This window comes from Cupressus sempervirens, chromosome 11 (assembly GCF_028749045.1).
Source record: "Cupressus sempervirens isolate cs-2001-9-10 chromosome 11, ASM2874904v1, whole genome shotgun sequence".
NCBI lineage: Eukaryota > Viridiplantae > Streptophyta > Pinopsida > Cupressales > Cupressaceae > Cupressus > Cupressus sempervirens.
The window spans coordinates 466,351,128-466,370,298 of NC_143128.1; the positions used below are offsets into that span (position 1 = coordinate 466,351,128).

Sequence of the window (19,171 nt, forward strand, 5' to 3'; positions counted from 1 at the left end):
AATTTGTTAAACAATAATATGTTATCATTTATCATGAAATACTGAAAATCCGAGAGATATGATTCTCTCTCACAACCTCTCTATGTATGTATAAGGGTCAAAAATGTTAATTTAATGTTCTTCAAAGTGTAAATTTAAATTTCATTGTAATAATGTTTCTAAAATATTATTATTATTATTACTAGTTGAATTGAATTTTTGTAGGCTTACAGATCTGTGAAAAAACTGCTTGAATTCAACTATTTATTTGTGTTAAGCAAGTACCAAATGCCATCATTTTCCAACCCAATATGACCATACTAAAACCTTTGATACAGGGCTTTAGTTGGGAGGCATGGAAGGGCAATTCATAGTACACAGTGCTTGAATCCATCGCAAATTAAAAAAATGATAAATATACTCTGCAGATAGGTTTTCAACCTCCTTAATTGGTTCCTGCAATGCCGTTGCTTTGGGCAAATATCCATACTTATCCACTTTATATTAGCTGAAGCTTTTTAAAAGTTGGACTAATTTAAGCTTTCATTCAGGCAATCAGTGGCATTCAATTATTTGTGCTAAATACGCGTTCCTTCTATTAAATTCAAATACATTGATGTTTTTCTTGAATCAAGCATTAAGTTCAACATTTTAAAGGCATATTCGCAATAGCTTCTAGCATGCCATCAGAAATGATTATTTTGAGGCAAATTTGTCAGTTTTCTTAAATTAGTTATTTATTTGTTCTTCCATTTTTCTTTTTCTTGAAGTAAACATTGACGTTGATTCTTTAAAGCTAAGATTTACTTAGTTTTGCTATTCGTTGCCCTGGCCAGTGAGGGTACAAATGTTAGCGCTGTGTTTCAATTCACGTTGCTGGATCAGAGCGAGAAGGAAGAGCACAAGACTCATTAGCAATTTGATTGTACGCTCAACAACGAAACTTATAGGTTGAAGTGTCGTGGCAATATCCGGTATGTTGAAAACTTGAAATAGATTTGTTCCTATTGAAAATAATTACATAGCATGTTATAAATAATTTAAAAAAAAAGCTTTTTCATGTCCTTTGGAAAATCATCATAACATTGAGTTATTTTGACATAAGCTATTGATTTTATCTTCATCTAATAGATAAATATTGCATGTTATCAACTTTTTTTCTTAAAAATCTTGACATAAGCAATTGATTTTATCTTTATCAAATACATAAATGTTGCATGCTATCAATTTATTTTTCTTATAAATTTTGTTATAAGTCATTGATTTTATCTTCATCAAATAGGTAAATGTTAGATGTTATTAATCTTTTTTTTCTATAAATCTTGACATAAGTCATTGATTTTATCTTCTCCATTTTAATTGACTTCTTATTCAATTGTCTTCTCTTTTTTGTTTTATTAGAAGTTTGATCATCTTCCCCACTTCAATTCACTTCTTAGTCAATTGTCTCCTCATTTTTATATTTTATTAAAATTAGAATTCGACATCATTTAATAAATGTATTGTATATTCTAATTATATAATTTTATAAGTTTAAAATTATAATCCTATTTATACTTTTTATGATAAAAATAAACTTAATCAAAATCTATAATTTTGTTTTTAGTCTCATTTATAATTATATTATAGAAATAAATAAATTATAATTATTTGAACAAAAATTTAAAAACCTTATATTCAAGAACACATAAATGATTAGTATTAAAAAAATCAGAAATTTAAAAGACACATATTAATTTGTTCAAAAAAATTATTTATAGATTTGTTAAACAATATATTGATTTTTGTCTAGGATAAATATTTATAGGCTTGAAAACAAAAAATACTACATTTAAAAATTAAACATGAAAGCAAAAAAAATTATTATGATATATTAAAATGTTACAAACCATTTTAGTAAACGATTAATTTGAAAAAGTAAAAAAAAATAATTTTAAAAATTACTTATAAAGGTGAAAAAGGAAACAAATTTATATGTTATAATAAAAATCTCTTTATTTACTTATGTAGTAAATAGTTAAAAAAATAATAACTTAAAAACACTCTTTTCTACTACATTTAGTTTTCCTTTTAAAACATTGCTAATTTCTCAAGCAACTTGAATAATAGTATGACTTCTTCACCTAAAGCCAAGATTACATTTATAAAAATGATAAATCGATAATATCTTATTGGAACTTGGCTTGATATATGAGGGTTTAGTGTGATACACTAGAAGAAGAAGAAGATTTCAGTCCAGCAAGCTAAATATACTACGGAATACCCTCTCACCTTCTAAATGTTCCGAGTTAAATATAAAGTTATAAGATTCAATCTCTTTGAAAAGAATAACATTTAAATAATGTTATTATTATTAATTTAAAATGTACTTGTGACTCATAATTGAAAATAATAATAGAATAAAATAGCTTCCTAAAAATAACTTTATAAAAGAATAATTTTAATTATTTTTATATAATTACTACTTTAAAATTGGCAATACCTATCTTTTAAAAAATCTATGTAAAAGACATATGATTCACCGAGTTTCTATTTTTTATTAAATTTTTAAGAAAGTTAAATGAGTGGAAAATGATACTTCTAGTGTCTTTTACTTTAAAATTGTTTATTTTCCACATTGCTCTTGTTGCTTTATTTTTCTCTTTAATTTAAAATTATTTAATACTAATTTATTTTCCACATTGCTCAAGTGTTATTTATTTTATTTTTCAAAGTGATTTATGATATTATTTAAATAAAATAATAAATAATTATGAACTTTATAAATAGATATATAGTCAAATTGACCATTACGAATACATTTTTTAATTTCATATTTGTAAAATAAATATTTAATAATTAATCTTGTTCAAAGCATTTTTCATAAAAATTTAATTGATCTTTAAATTTTAGTAATTAATATACAATTTTTTTAAAGAATTATTTATTTTGCTTTTGAATATTTAATTAGTTCGCAAATGATTTTGTTTTAAGTGATTTATTTATATTGTTAAGGGATTTTTTATAGTTTTTATATTAGATACTTAATTTGAGAATCTATTTGTTTTAGTTTAAATTATTTTAGTTTAATTAGTGTAATCATTTTTTTAAAGAATAAATTATATTAAATAATATATAATTTTCGGTAGATATTATTTTTTCTATTATATTATATTATAAAACTTCTAAAAAATAAAATTTAATTTCTAAGTTTAATTTAGAACATTTAAGATATACAATGTTTCTAAATTTTAAACATAAAATATTACTTACTAAATTTAAAAATTAAGACTACATGCATACACACTAATATTTTAAGAGTAATATAACTTCAATCTTTAATATAAATATATTTTATATTATAACTAAAATAAAATTGATTTTCCTATTTGTATTTTTAGAAAACTAATCATTTTTTCTAAAGAAATATATTTAAAACTTTCATCATTCATATAATAAGTCACTGATATTTTGAGTTCCATTTTGATTATAGATTATTCGTACTGTTAATTGATTAATGTTTAGGATATTTTTTATAAATTCTTTGATAATGACTTTATTTCAAATATGTGAATTTAATAGATCTCAAGGTTGCATCAAATTATTCCTTCTCTACCATTTTTAAAACTACACATCACAAATTCCCTCTTTTATTTAATTGTTCCTCCATTATATTATCACTTTAATTAATCTATATTAATTTATCCTATGTTCATACACTTATTAGTTCCTACCATAGGCATGATACTATACCATTCATGAATGTCAATTTATTTTTCCTTTAACCAATCACATCATAGAATTTTAATTTTTTTTTGTACTTTCATAATGTTTCTAATTTCTTAGCTCCATTACTTTTAGAAAAGTGTTTTATGTTCTTGATTAAATATGCAATATTGTACATAGATGACAGCTAACATTTCTTTCCCTTGTAACAGACTTCAAATCATATAGAGCATTTGGTTGCGAGTACAGAAGCACTAGGTAAACTATTGGTTTCTTTATCGTATGTAGAAAGTTGTAATTAAAATGCTTGGTTGGTTTCAATTTTAAATCATTGTTTTGTTGCGTTTTGTAAATCTAATAGTCATATCTATGTTTTCTTGATAGAAGAAACTTAGTCTTTTCTTCTTCTTGAGTTAATAGCTAGAGTTAGATTCTATGACCAAAGCCAAAATAATTACAAAAGATGGTGCCACCAGAAAAAAGGAAAGTAGAAAGCATTGAACCTATAGATATAGAGAACTACAAAAACAAAAGCTTAAAGCCAATCTCCAACATCGACAACGTACTTAATCAACAGGGATTGTCTAGGATTCCATCATTTAAATATAATATTGGGGATTGCTTATTTGATTCACTACAACTTTTGCTTGGGAATCAATATACATCAACTAATCTTCATAGAGGAACTATTGAACACTTTTTGAACAGTCTCAAAAAAAAAGAATCAGAGGCAATTGATTCTTACAACCATGAATTATATCCAGAGATACTTTACGAATTGCATAAAGTTAGGGACCACAAAACATATTTGCAAAGAATGCAAAAACCTGCAAATCCAAACATAAGTAACAATGAACAAGGTCTTTAGGGAGACATATTCTGCATATGATGGTTGTCAAAATGGTTGAATATAGGAATACGCATTTGGTCATCTACAACGGGCCAAAAATACTTGCATTTCAACGAATCTTTAGCGACTAAACCATACTCACTTCTTTTCCATGATGCTAACCCACTTTCTAGTCATTTTGAACCACTCATAGAAATAGTGACACCAAGTTTGCAGAAGCAAGAACAAATACACAAAAAAACTGCAACCAACATAGATTAAAGCTATAAACAACTAGAAAATAACCAAAAGGAGCTCGTGAAATAGAGCACTTGCCTCCAAAAAATAAAAAATAGTGTTCAAGACACCAATCAACAAAAACAACTTACAAAACAAATAACTTCTCTTTGGAGACTGAAAAAAAGCATTCGAAACAGTAATCCAGAACAACTCTTTAAAAAAAGGAAAAGAGCATTATCTGCAACTGAAGTATTCCAAAATGCAATTGCAAAAACACACCAATACACATGTGCAGTATTTGTCAAACATTACATTTCAAGAAGAGCATTAAAAAATTTAGGCTTGAACAAAAGCAAACTTATTCCAGATTAGTAAAATTAAATTGCAATACATTATCAAATTTCATTTGTCACAACTGTAATACTGCATTAAAGAAAAACAAGATTCCTCAATACGCTACACCATATAACATTCGAATGAACAAGCCAATGCAGTACGTGCAGATGCTAACACAATTAGAACAACATCTTGTTTCACTGCGAATTGCATTTGCACAAATTTGGGAATTGGGCCACAAAAGATCTCAAGTTGGCTTAACTGGTTCAATAATCAATGTTCCTGTAGATAGTAATGTTACACAAAAAGCTTTGCCTTTATCAACTACTAATACAACAACAATTGCTGTATCCTTGAAAAGAAGACTAGAATACAAAAATGCATTTTAAAAGGGAATGGTGCAACCAAAAATTATTATGCAGGCACTTCAACAACTGCTAACAAGAACATTGTACAAAATGCAGCATGTCAAACTCAATAGAGATCGGAAACAAGTTCTAGAACCAAATAATGAGTTTGTTGAAAAAAATGACATAGAAAACACTGAAACTGAATGCGAAAGTGATGTTGAAAATGACCCTTGTGAAACTTTGGTACATGGATTCACAAAATCTATAAACATACATAAAATGCAAGACAAACTAGTGGAAATTGCACCTGCACAAAACCAATGCCCAATTGGAATATTCAAAGATAAATATGCAGAAGAAATGAATTTTCCAACACTATTTTTTGGTAATCCACGTGACCATGACATTGACCAAAAACTATCATATCAAAAAATTGCAAAGTGGGAATTTTTGCATTCACTAAGACACTTTTCATATCACACAACAAATCTTTTCTTCAAAACAATAAAAATACTCATTGATCAAGTCATGTCCACAATGTGGATAAGAATTCGTAAAGGACAACTAAAAGGAAGGAAGCTATTAGCAAAAGATGTTAAACACAAACCAAACTTAGAAAAAATACTCAAATCAGATATAGGATACGTTAACTTCAAGAGTATTCATATATCTCCAGACTATGCACATCAACTAAAAAAAAATGTATTCGCTATGATACGACAACTAGGACCTCCAACATTTTTCCTTACATTTACAAGTGCTAAACAAAATTGGAATGCTTTAATGAAGACACTCAAACAACTATACAACAATCACCAGTCATCAACACATAACATATCAAATATGCCAAAAGAACTTACCATACATGAACTAATTAAGAAGGATCCAATAACTTATGTACGGTACTATAGACATAGGATAAATTCCCTAAAGAAAATGATACTTTCAGATGAATCTTTTTTTGGAAATGTAGTAGATTACTTTTCAGTAACAGAATTTCAAAATCACGGAAATGAACACGACCACTTTCTCATATGGGTAAAGGATGCACCTGTCTATGGAAAGCAAAGCAATGAAAGTATTACAAATTTCATCGATACATATCTTACATGTGAAACAGAAAACTTTGATCCAGATATTGCTACTTTCCATAGACATCATCATACAAAACAATGCAAAAGATCAATAAATAAACACTGTAGACATAACTTTCCATTTCCACCAATCAGAAAAACAACAATACTTGAGCCCTTGCCTGAAAAAGACAAAAGAATAAGCTCAATAGCCAAAAAAATTAAGTGCAAACTTGAAGTTGCAACGTATGATACATCTTTCACATTTGACAGCTTCTTGAGTGAAATAGACATAACTGAAGAAAATTACATAGTTGCTCTAAGGTCAACAATTCAAAGACCAACAATCTTCCTCCAAAGAAAGCCCTCACAAATTTGGAATAATAGCTTTGGCAAAAAGATACCTCTTCTATGGAAAGCCAATATAGATGCACAGTTTATTCTTAATGCTTATGCAGCTGCAATGTATTGCAGTTCATACATAGCAAAAGTTGATAGGTCTATGACAAATGCTTTCAAGAAAATACGCGATGATCATCAACGAGACAATATAGATGCACTAAAAATGATAGCCAAACTTGAAAATGCTTTACTAAACTTACAACAAATGTCTGCTCAACAAGCAACTCATTTAGTTTTAGCCCTAACACTACACTCTAGCTCTAGAAAATGCATCTTTATTGACACACGATCACATAATGATTGTACATTTGTACTAAAAACCAATAGAACAATTAAAGAAAGAACATGATAACTCTAAAAATGTGATGTGCAAATCATTAATTGAATATTACCTATGCCGGCCACAAGCTATTGCTAATTTGTGTCTAGCAGAATTTGTATCAAGCTATAAAAAAGATGGAACTAAGCTTGAACCAAAAGTTAAACGAAACATTATACGTTTCATTAATTTCAATAAACATTTACATCTAGAAAACTATTGCAGAGAATAATTAATGCTATATGTTCCATTCGTTATGACTGAAGATACATTCAGACAAACGTATGGCTCATGGGAAAAAGCTTATATGCATAATGAAAATATAATTCAACAGAACTGAGCAAAGTTTTCACACAACACAAATTTAACGTGGGGTGATATTGATCATGCTATTAATGAAATAGATGATAGTGAAGAAACCAAAGATAATATTTGCCATCAACCAATAATTGAAACACTTGATGAAAAATATGACATGCATGAAGATATAAAAACCAAAATTTTTGATAGCGCCAAAAATACAAGTCCAAAATCTTTTGAGCTTATACAACTCCCTCAAATAATGAGCAATAATGAGTATTATAACTTAAGGAGAAAGTTAAATAAAGAGCAACAAACAATTGTCAAGGATATTGTGATGAAAAAACTTAAGGACATAAAAACTCCTCTGCATCTTTTCCTAACTAGAGGTGCTGGAACTGGAAAAACATTTACAGTAATAGCCATTTTTCAAGCACTTATTCGCATTTATAGTAGTCTCATTGACAGTGATCCAGACAAACCTAAAGGCTTAGTAACTGCATATACAGGAAAGTGGCATACAATATAGGTGGAAGTACATTGCATTCAGCTTTTCACATACCTTTTAATAAATTAGATTTTATTCCACTTAGTACAGAAACATTGGATACAGTGTCAAAGAACTATAGTCAACTACACGTGCTCCTCATAGATGAAATTTCACTAGTAGGTTCCACCTTCTTACGTTACATTGACAGACGCTTGCGCGACATAATGCAATTGCCAACAACATACTTTGGCAACCTAGACACAATTTTCTGTGGCGATTTCTATCAAGCACTTCCAGTACTTGACTCAACTATTTTTGATAACAAACCATCGACAATAGAATTAATGCCCTATAATTTTTGGACTAATAATGTGAAATGCTATTCACTAAATAGTACAATGCATCAGAAAGATGGGAATTTTATTTCGATTCTAAATAACATACGTTTATGGCAACATACACAACATGATATAGACTATCTCAATGAAACCTATCTATGACCACCACCTATCGATCCAACATTTCCATATCTATTTTACAAAAAAAAAGATGTGGCTACACACAACAACAATATGCTTTCCAAAGTTCCTGGAGACTATATTATATTAGATGCAATAGACTTCAAAGATGAAAATTTTAACGCAATGCGACTGTATACACAGACAATGATTCTACCAGTCCAAATAGTTGTAAAGCCAAATATTCTTGTTGAAATTTTCACAGGAAACTATAACACAAAGGATGGGCTAGTAAATGGCTCAGACGAAATATTTAAGGCATATACCAAACAAGAAGAAGTTGACATAGTTTGGATACAATTCAACAATGCAAAAATAGGTCAGGAACAAAGAAACAAATTATGCCAATATTACATTCAAGGCATTCAAAAAGATTGGGTTTCAATTCTTCGAATTGCAAGACCCATTCCCAAAATATCAACTGCTGGAATAGTTCGAATCAGAAAACAATTTCCAGTACAAGTAGCATGTGCTAGGATAGTACATAGAACCCAAGGCCTCACAATGGATGGTCTTACATTTGATCCTAGTGATATAACACAACATGGCTTACCATATACAACACTTTCAAGAACAAGATCAGTTAATTTGTTATATCTCTTAAAACCTTTGACTCCAACAAATTTCAAGATCCACAAAAAAATCCATCATGAAATGTCTCGACTATACTCAGAAGCAACATGGAAACTTGAAAATCAACTACATTGTACAGCTCACAATGAACACATATTGCTATGCACACTGAACACACGTAGCCTTCATGCTCATGCAAACGACATTTCAAATGATTGAGATATCATGTCCACTGATATCATATGTCTACAAGAACTATTCTTCCTCCCACACAATACCAATATTCTTTTTGAAAAATACAATAACCATTCAATGTATCATATACATGGCATGACAATACTTACTTCAAGCAATCTCCTCATAACCAATTCAATAGAACATAGATCTAAAAATATTGAAGCTATAACAATTACTCTCAAACAAACAGATTCTCAACTCAGTCTTTCTAATGTTTACATACGACCACATACAACAATTGTCGAAATCAAAACACTAATTACTGAAATAGCTACAACCTACATATCAAAAAACAAGTTTTACATTGTTGGAGATTTCAACATAGACATGTCCACACAAAACATAACTTTAATAACACTCATAAAACATATGCAAAAATACAATATTCAATTTATCTCAGCTCAAACACACAACATAAACAAACCACTCATTGATCATGTATGGACAGATACACCAGCAAGTATATGCTCTATCAACAAAACTGAAGCATATTGGATAGATCATCTTGCAACATTGATTCACCTATATGCAATTTAATTCTAACTTGGGTTATGTCTACAACAACAATGACTCCACCAAAGAGACTAGCAAGTGAATCACCACAGGATCAACAACAGCTGACCAAAAGGTATTTTAAATCTAAACTTTGCAACTTCTTCATTCTTCCAACCTTCACATTCTTCCAAATATTTGAACATTAACTTTTTTTTCCTTAAACTATTGCAAGACAAAAGAGGACAATGAACCATGTACATTAATAGAAGATCTAAATGCAAAAAAGGCAAGGCAAACTTTCAAAGGTGATGTCTTGGTGGTTTACAAAGCCTTCCTGGACAAAGTAAATAGAACACATGAAGTACTACGTGTTGATCTTACAGACTCCAAAGGAGAGCTTACTATAACATTAAATATCAGTAACAAAAACCTTCTTACCAAGCATGAAAGTAAAATAATCCCAGGCATGGCATTAAGAATAATAGACTTTGACATAGAACCAAAATCAGATTTTGATTGAGGAGATAGTGATTGCATACTAATTCTAAAAGAGTCCAGCATAGTTGAAACAATACCAGCTATATTGCATGAATACAAATTCATTCCTAGTACAACTATAAAGCAATTACTAACAAGCACAGCTGATTATACCATTGGAACAATTGGTGCTATTGTTTTAGTAGCATACAAAAAAGGTACTCAAAATGTGCTTGAAATCAAAGATGGAAACAACAACATGAGCAAAGCACTGGTAAGCTAATACAAACAACTTTATTGATACATCTATGAAAATAAATCTTTATTTCCTTCTTTCTATTACATTTTACGATTTTACTATGTCAACTTTAAAAACTAGAAAACTAACTCTGTTACTTCTAATCAGCTATACATGCATCCAACTTTCACACCCCAATATATTCAAATACAACACCAACTTGAAAGAAATGAAATACCATCACTGCTCTTTAGAAACATAGCTAAAAGAACTGATCAAAAACCAGCTCTACGAACAACTCCAGCAACATTTATCTGCAACCTACATAACAAAAGAACACTAGATACACTCCATGCGCTACTACAGACTTCAATTGAGGTAAGTGATTCCAGATCCTTTGTCATTTTACTTTATCTTTTTATCTTTCATTTTTTAAAGCACACTAATACATGCATATTGTAAACAGGTCATGGGAAATTTGACTATAGAAAATGCATACTCAAGTCCATTCCATGCTTCTTGCTCAAAATGCAGTCACAGATTTGAAAGCTATAGAGCACTGAATGGAGAAAAAGGATACTACAATTGATGCAAGGAACATGTCCAATACAAGTATTCATTGTACTTGAAAGAAATTATCACAAATGATAGCCAGCAACCAGTTCATTGCTCTATCAAAGATAATATTGTACAACAACTACTTCTTGCTCTTAAAGACATAGATTATCAGCAGTAGATTGCTGACAAATCAGAAGTAATATTTATGCTCCGAGACTTTTCAGCATTTGGCAAATACACTCTTAACCAGTACAATATCATCACCCATGTAGTCCTTATGAATCACTAAACTAGGCATCAAACAACAAAGGTACTTATTCTTTATACTTGTCTGTTTTTAATTACAAAAAAATCAATTACTTTTTCCCTATTAAACATCATTTACAATGGACTGATAATGTTACCAATTTTGCAGGTATCATGTTTGGCCAACAAAATAATATACCTCCCTAGTACATTGATTGTAAAAGTTTCTTATATGTATCTCCCACAACATCAAAGTTTTGTTATGTCAAAATATTTGCCTCAATTATATGTATATATACTATTTCAAAAGTAACCAAATCTGTATATACAAATTCAAGACAATAAGCTTTCTACTTTGAAAACATGCCTAGTTAAAGACTCGATTAAAGACTTTAGTATTTAGAACATCATGAATTAAGTATTTGGAACATGTTTTCTCTACATTTAAATTGGTTTATGCTTCACCTTGCTTGAGTAAACTTGCATATAAATTAATCTAAACTTTAAAATGTTAATCCAAAGTATTCAGCTATTGTAAAGTCCTCATGCAATTGTCAAGTTTTCAATGTCATTATGGTTTAAATGCCTGCTGCATATTTTTTAGTGAACATATCACCTAATGGCATAACTTATTTCTATCACGCATATGGCAGGAACTATGACGCTACACGTCACTTGTTTTGAATGTGTCTTGTTATATCAAAGACTCTCCTTTTATATCATACAAAATATAAAGTTATGTCTTTTCGTTTATGAAATAGAAGTAACTATTCCCAACGCTTAATTTATTTTAGCCATAAACATTAATGGAATAATTAATCAATTTTTTTGTCACCATCGATCAGTTTCTAAAAGTTTTTGATACCATAGTGGGCTCCATAATTTATACTTCATATTGTTTCCTCTGAATCTCCTCAATCACATCTGAAACTTTATTATTTATTTTTAGTGTGATAATTTATATTTTTAATATTAAGATTTTCTACCATCATAGACTATGGTCTTGCAATGCATATTTTGTATTTTTCCGCAAGGTATATGTAGGTATAGATCTCTTTGTGTTGCCACACCATTTCAAATTGATTTTTCATGATGTGTGATTTAATTTCGGAGGACACCTTTGTTATGACCTCGAAAACCCAATAGTTCTATTCGCACATGAATTGTTAATTTTCATTTTGATGCTCCAAAAGTGTATATTGATGTGTCATGATTTTCATCCGTACACCTTTTCAATGGCCCCATTTTCTTTGTAATACTCTGGATGTTTATCCTCAATTTGTATATGTACAAAGATGACATCAATTTATGAATTAGTTGCTTGACCTTTCCAAATGTTGGTCATCTCCTAAGAATTTTTTGAGATTGTTTATTGTTGTTCAAATTGGATATAATGATGTCATTTCATGGTGAGGGGTGTCTATAACATGGTTGCACATGATTACTTTATCTGAACATCATTTGTCTAGTGTCATATGTTAGTCAACTCACAAGTCTTTGCACTTCGTCATTTATAGATGCTCAATTTCTTGAGTTCATCATTATCTCTTTCATGCTTTTATTTTCACCAATATCCCTTCAATATAACATGCAAACCAAGTAATACTTTCATAGTATCTTTTCAATACACCACTCTATGAAAATTCTATTATATTTGTTGGAGTTCATTTATGAAGTTAGGTAAATTTTTTTTTAATATCATTGTTGTGAGTTTTGATAATATAATTAAGATTCATATTTCATTTTGGTTTGGCTTCTTCTTGACATCACACCACTTTCATAGTGTAGCTTGACAATACTAGATTGTGGACAAATTTTATTGAATGAAATAAAATTTAAATTGAAATGTATTATATATATAATGGGAGGTCGTTAGTATTAACGTTGCTATAAAATATTAAATCAAAAGATAAATTAAAACATATAAATGGGGGTGGGGAGGGGGGGGTTTATACCACCGCACCCCACCTACCTCACCCCCACAGCCTGTGATCAAAAGTCGCAGGGTACTTGCGTATGCAGTGTACCCGCAACTGGACGTCGGTACAGAGATCGCACAACCTTTCTTTTGAAAGTCGTGAATTATATGTTTTATTTGGTGAATGTAGTTTTTATTTTATTATTTGTGAATACGTTTTAAATTATTATGTTATTTAATAAGTAATTTTTATTAATACGTTTTATTTTAATTTATTGATAAATTTAATATTAATTTAAAAGTTTATGAATAGTTTTCTAGATTGGTTATTAATAATTTTAATTATTATTATTAATTATTAAAATTATTAATGAGATTATTCTTTATTAATAATTGTTAAGTCTAACAAACTATTATTGAATGATAGTATAATTAATTTTAAATAATTATTAATTAATTAAATTAAATTTAATATAATTGAGATTAATTAATAATTGAAGAATGGTAATGAATAAATGGAATTTAATCGAGATTGAGTTAGAGGGGAGAATTTAATGGAAATAAAATTCATTCTATTATGATAATGATTTGTCAGAATTATTTCATTGAGAGATCATTAATTAAAATGATTCAAACAATTACCCTTAGTTGTTTTTAGTAAGGTTGATTTCAAAATATTACAGGAATTATACTTTAATTGAATCAACTATTTAACGGGATAACTATAGGGTAAAAGAGAGTCTTCTCGCTTGATAATAATCATTGAGTTATTAATTGTTAATTAATTTAATTAATTGTAAATTAATTAAATTTAAATGATAATTAAATTATGCAATGGAGCTTTTATCGACATGATTATCACTAATGCCGATTTTATGGAAATGGTAAATTATTTGAAAGTTGATAAGTATTATTCCAATGTTTTGAATAATGTGGATGATTTTATCTAAGTGTCAATAGGAACTAGTTTGATGATAAGTATCTCTTGATTATCTTAGAGAATTGTTTTAAAATAATGATAAGAGATAAATGGGTTGATGTGTAGAAGAATCTTATACACTTGAAATGTACTTGAAAACAAAAACTGAAACCTAATATTTGACCTAACCATGTGATTGTGACAGAAAACTAAAACATGTGTTTGTATCTTGTTTCTCTATGCTATATGTGTTTGGGGGTTTTGGGGTTTGTCCTAGTTTTGACCAATCTTAGGTTGTTACCAGAGGCTCGGGGGTTTATGAGATGTGATGGCATGTTGATCTTATTTGGTCTCAATATTTTTATCCCAACCATGGTAATGTGATGGTATGCTCTACAAGATGTTTGTTTGGCTGAGGTGTATGTATTTGAGATACCGACCTAACCATTTTTGAGTTAACGATCAGTTATACTTGGATTACTTTCTAGTTGCCTTGATCGGACCGAAGTGTTTGTTTTGATCTTGATGATGTCATGTTGTGACATGTTTTGACTCAACCATTTTGGAGTCTTCGATCAGTATTATTTTCTTTCAAATACCTTTTTGGTTGCTTGTTCAGAACCGATGGATATTGTGATTATCATTGATACCTTCAGATGCCAATAGAGAACTATTGTGGTCATGATTATCAATGGATGCTTTTCAGTTGCTCATGGAGATTTGATGCTCTTATTATAGATTATCTTTTGGTATTTTTCTAGTCGCTTGTATAGGACTGAGGTGATTTTGTGATTTATGATGCCATGAGCTTAGGTAGGTTATCTACTTGTAGCGTCAGGAACTGGCTTGCAATGGGGGCCAGGACCCTAAGTGGTTGCCAGGGTAACTCATTGTAAGTTGTTTTAATAAGTGAAAACATTTACACTAAATGGGGATTAAATGAACCTAATAAGGTAATTGTATGTTCTTGCCCATGCCTTGAGTGCTAGTACAGACTAGGATGGGAGTAGACAGAACGCTTGGTTGCGACTTTGCATTCCGTAGTATGCCTTGTTAGTACTAGAGGATACTAGTGGCCACATAGGGATCACTAGAGGGCTGGGGTCTATTGAGAGACTACTAGGGTAACTCTAGTGTGATCTGTGAGATGACACTTTCCCGCTTGCATAGTAGGTTTTGCTACATGTCTTTTTTGTGCCTTTGGGATTAGATGTCAATTTTTGATGGAACCTTGAGTTAGTATACTTTTAGGATTCCTAGACTTAGAGAGTATTTGTGTTATGTGATTTGATATCTTGCTTGGGACTTGAGATTATCTCCTCAGCACGGTGGGAGTGGGCCATCTAGGTCCCACATGGTCGGGTGGTAGTACTTTTTCACTCTTACCATTTGAGATCCGTCTAAGACACCGTGGCTGGAGCATTCTTTGTTGGCATTTATCTTCATTCTGTTCATGGATCTTATGATGGATATTATTTACTGGTATTTTTCTTTATATTGATGATTAGCATGTGATAGATGATGTTATCTAGTTTGTAGGATTATCTTATGCTTTATTCTTGCATGTTAGATTTCTTTATGCATATGTTGTAGCATGTTTAGGAGTGACATCCCTATTTACTATAATACTTATGATCTCTTCGGTGGCTTGGGATGTTACGCACGAGGGATGGCTAGGGCCCACGATGGTCTAATGATGCTATTGACGGTTGAGAGGAATCACGCACTTGGATTAGATGTGTTTTATGATGGATGGATATCTTTTACAATGGTTGTTATATCTTTATTGATTAATGGATGTATCATGTATGTTATTGGTTTCATTTACTTTATTGCACTTGCATCATGGATTAGAATAGGATGATGTACTTCATTTTCACACATGTATATTCTTTTAAGCCTTTCGTACCCTGTGTCATGTATAGTGGATGATTGAGCATTTCGAATTTAATTGCCAAGAGGCATTCTGAATAAATGTGTATTATGGACATTGGACTTTCTATTTATTCTTTCATGTGGATGTGGTAGTGATTAGACTTAGTATTAATTAAATTAAATGTGACTCAACGTCTTGGGATCCTTAAGGAATGTAACTTGTTATGTATGCTTACAGTTGATTGTATGTTATTGTTTCCACTACTATGTGTTTGATGTGAATGGTTTATCTTTCATGATTTAAAAAAAAATGGTTTGGAAAACTTAGTAAAAATTTAGGTTAATTATTTTGGATCCCTTGGCGGGGCGTTACATCTGGTATCAGAGCCTGAGTTTCTACATTGGGAGCTCTGGGTATATTGGAATGCCACTAGTGATAACTATTTGGACCAAAAATGAAAAAACTTTGAACTATTATGTGTATCTCTTTCAAATTGAAACTAGTTGAACTAAAACTTAAATTGTAACTTGCATATTTTTCATACTTCAACACTTAGGTTTCAAACCTAAAATTATACTGAAACCTAAACATGGGCAAAACTAAAAAATTGAAACTTATTCTATCTTAAAAACATGTATCTTTCATCTATGATTTAAGGTAGTATGCCTTTGATAGTCTTTGCGAGCATTATGTTGATCCTTTGGAGTGTTTAGGGAATCTATTTCATTATTTGTTAAAAGGATGAATGTTGGATTAATGTGGTTTTTGGTTTACTACTAAACCAGAATCATATTGCTCTAAGTGTATTGTAGTGTTCTCAGTGGAGTCATATCCTCTTATGGGGGGAAAGGGTTCAATGAGACCCTCGCAGTGAGTATCTTAGTTTTGTCATTCTTGCAAGCTTCCAAGAGTAAGCCTAATTCTAGGGGGGGGTGGATGTAGTGCCTGCCCTAGTTTGCATTTTGCTATTGTGGCCGAACTCTTTTAGGATAGTTTTATGTTGATGATTATTAGTGACATTATTTTGAGATTATCAGATATTGTTTCAGATTCAGTTGATATATGATGAGATTACTTGGTACTTTATATTTCATGTATGCATGATGATTATTACAATGTTTGCAATTATTAATGATGATTAGTTAGATGATTTATTATCATATGTGTTTTCTTATGGATACTTACCCCATACTTGCATGTGTATGGTGTGCGTGTTTGTTTTCTTTCTGTATGGCATTTCTGATGTGGTTAAGGAAGGGAGTCATAGTCACCTGCTAGTCGGGATCTACACAATGTACCACTGCCTGCCATTGTCTATTTAGCTTAGTATATATTGTGTATGTACATGCATGGATTTTATGCAGGTTGCAGGTACTAGGTATGGACTTCCCTGAATTGCCAAGATGAGCGTACCCTATCACATTATCTCAATGGTAAAAAAGGGGAGATAAATTCTCAAGTCCAAATCCCAACCTTTTAAGCCATTTGTACTAATTGAAAATTAGGACAAGTCTCTAAGTTGAGTACCCTCTGAATGTGTTAGATGATGTAATTCATGATATTAACCCTTGGTTTGATTTTGTATGTATTTTGGCTATGATGGGTTTTCATATTTTACTTTGTGAGTCTCTAGAGTATTTTCTACCAATTAAGTCTAATTAAAATATTTAATTAAATAGAAAATTATTATGGTATTTTAATACTTTAATTTTATTTAATTAATTGGGAAATTAATTAAATAAAAAGAATTAAATTTGAAGATAAAAGTTATAAGTTTAAATTTGGAATGTGACAATAATTATTTATAGAGGCCATTTTTAATAAGTGCTAAATAATATTATTATTTAAGTTAATAAATATTTTATCAATTAAAATTTTGAAAATAAATTTAAGAGTGGAAAAGATATTAAAATTATTAGAAGATTCTAGATCACGTGATGCGTGCATGAGATTTAAAATTAATAAATTAATTTTAAAAGGAGTCAAGTGAATATTAAATAAAGAAATTTAATTAAATAAATTAATGTGCATTATTTTAATATTTATTCACATAGGAGTATGCGAGCTCTTGGGAGTTGTCAGGTTGACAACACAAGAGTTTGCACTCTAATTATGCACGTGTTGTCTACACTTAGGAGTTAGCACATTATTTGAGCACATGGTGTCTACAAAATTCTAGAGACCTCATCATGTCTATCTTCTTGTTGTGGAAGTTATGTGCTTAGTTGTCGTGCTTATCTCCTAGTTCTTTCTAGACACATTCTAAATGCATCTTAGAGACTTTTATATAGAGGCTCTCCTAGTGTGTATGAACATGCTCATAGGCATTCAAGAAGCTTATATGCTACTACATGCTCATATGCTTCTACAAGAACTTCTAGTCACTTGGGGGTTTTGGTTGGTTCGATTCTTGGAGAAATGGAGAATGTTGGAGAAGGAAGAGATTTTTCTATGGACTTCTGAGGCATAGCAAATTAGCATCAGTGTCTAGGTGCATTCGTGATTTTCGCATATTCCATTTGCACTCTTTCTCTTCCTGTCTTCATCGTGTCTATTATGTGTGTCTGAATATTCTCTATGAATGAATCTTCAATTTTGTAATTTAGAATTCAGGCATGCATATTGTTTCATCCAATTATAAAAATTAAAAATATTATTGCAATCTGAAATCAAGATCTGAAAATTGATTCGAGTTTGGGTTTGAATTGAAATAGAATTGAGAATTTAATTAGACGAGGGTTGAGTTTGAAAATGGAATAAAAATTAAATGAAGATTCTAAGTTAAAATTAAAATGGTTGGTAGTAGTTTATCTATCAAATTATATTATCAAATCATATGAAATATATATATGCACACACACACACACACACACACACACACACACGTACATATATATATATATATATATATATATATATATATATATACATATATATATATATATACATATATATATATGTACATACACACACACATATATATACATATGTACATATATACACAATATATATATATATATATATATATATATATATATATATATATATATATATATATATATATGTACATATGTATGTATATATGTGTGTATA

General features: G+C 29.9%; 1 long non-coding RNA gene across 1 annotated transcript; it reads left to right on the top strand.

The window, feature by feature from the left end:
• The first annotated feature begins 829 nt into the window (after positions 1-829).
• On the top strand, positions 830-10,923 carry LOC149530404 (uncharacterized). The gene is made up of 3 exons (XR_016359099.1): positions 830-953; positions 3,897-3,942; positions 10,730-10,923. It is a non-coding gene; the product is annotated as an uncharacterized LOC149530404 (long non-coding RNA).
• The last annotated feature ends 8,248 nt before the right edge of the window (positions 10,924-19,171 follow it).